This window comes from Echinops telfairi, unplaced genomic scaffold (genome assembly GCF_000313985.2).
Source record: "Echinops telfairi isolate 266 unplaced genomic scaffold, ASM31398v2 ScPeMD7_1;HRSCAF=3_0, whole genome shotgun sequence".
In the NCBI taxonomy this organism is placed as follows: Eukaryota; Metazoa; Chordata; class Mammalia; order Afrosoricida; family Tenrecidae; genus Echinops; species Echinops telfairi.
In genome coordinates this window covers 93,753,631-93,755,193 of record NW_022103896.1, presented here as the reverse complement: position 1 = coordinate 93,755,193, position 1,563 = coordinate 93,753,631, and the positions used below count along the sequence as shown (strand labels likewise).

Sequence of the window (1,563 nt, the reverse complement as noted above, 5' to 3'; positions counted from 1 at the left end):
GGAAAGCATCTAGCATGAAGTCAGAACTACAACAGCAATATTAAGGAGCCTCGGTAAGTCCAAGCCACTTTTGTCAGACAAGTCAATCATTTCTTCACTGTGACCCCAGGAATATCCTACTAACCAATGAACAAATAGAAAATGCAAGGAAGATAATACATGATTACAGACAAGGAATTGTGCTCTGGGTCTTAGCAAAAATGAATCATGGAGAGCAAAGTATGTCTGATACCGCTTTTCGTCCTGAGAAGATGATTTTGAGAGGTGGAATGTCAGCTCAGGTTCCAGTGAACGTGACCATCACTGGCTGCTAATGACGGTTACAAGCCCACACCCGCAGTGCTTTGCGGGCAGAGTGTCCTTCAATGCCATTGGAAATGACACCAACAGAAGCAGAGACACCCCTCTCCCTGTGATGACCTGGGAACAGTCTATGTTTCTGCAACAACCGGTGTGGAAGCAATAGCTCTGGGACTTAGTGCATTCACCAAGCATGTCTCACCAGACAGGAACTTTTGTCCCCTTTGCTGCTGCAGTCACTGATGAAAATGAGAACCTCTTAGATGAATCAGCACACACTGTGAAACAAGCCATCACTCAAGTGCTGGTTCCACGACCCTCCTGGCTGCCCCTGGCATGGCAATCCTCCTCCACCAATGTCATGAACATGTTGGAAAAGAAAGCCTTCTTCAAGAGGGTCCCCTGGACGAGCACACCTATTCGAGTTGGGGCCTTGCTACACCCCTCTGCTGTGCTGTTTCCTCCAAAAAGTTGCGAGTCTGTGACTAGTTTGGAGGCTGATGTGCAAGCCAAGATCCAAGAGGCCCACCCTGAGCTATTTTAACAAGGCCTGGTCTTGAAGGCTCATGCTGCCAGACACACACCTGGGACTTTTGGGGACTGTGTTCCCCTAATTACCAAAACAATCCCAAGATCCATGTTAGTCTTTTTAGGGAAGCCACTACTTAGAGCACAACACCTGGTACCGCCAGGTGGCTGGCCTCTCTTGGACCCTTCAGTTAAATCAAGATATTTGCCGAAACCCCCTCCTCCTAGCTGTGTTTTTCCAAAACCATTGTCCCAGCCGGCACCCACAGTTTTGAAAAATAATGTGTTCAGTAAATATTTATTCTCAATCCATGGAAAGGGAATCTGTTTAAAATACTGAATTTCCATTCCGCTCTTATTGTTTTTATTCAAGGAGCCCTCATAAGCAATGTAGGGAGGAAAATGAAAAGTTTTTCTAGAGCCAATTTTTTTTAAGTAAAACTTTATTAATGTATTAAAAAAAACTTTAAAAATCATTTTATTGGGGGAATCATACTACTTTTATCACATTCCATACATCCATCCATTGTGTCAAGCACATTTGTATATTCGTTACCCTCATCATTCTTAAAACATTTGCTTTCTACTTGAGCCCTTGGTATCAACTCCTCATCCCGCCCCCCTCCATGTTCCCCACTCCCTATGAACCCTTGATAATTTATAAATTATTATTATTTTGTCATGTCTTACACTTTTCTGTTGTTTGTCCCGCAGGGAGGAGGTTATATGTAGATC

General features: G+C 43.9%; 1 pseudogene; it reads left to right on the top strand.

Annotated features, from left to right (window-relative positions):
- LOC101639906 overlaps positions 1 to 844 on the top strand; it is a 20,251-nt pseudogene extending 19,407 nt beyond the window's left edge.
- The last annotated feature ends 719 nt before the right edge of the window (positions 845 to 1,563 follow it).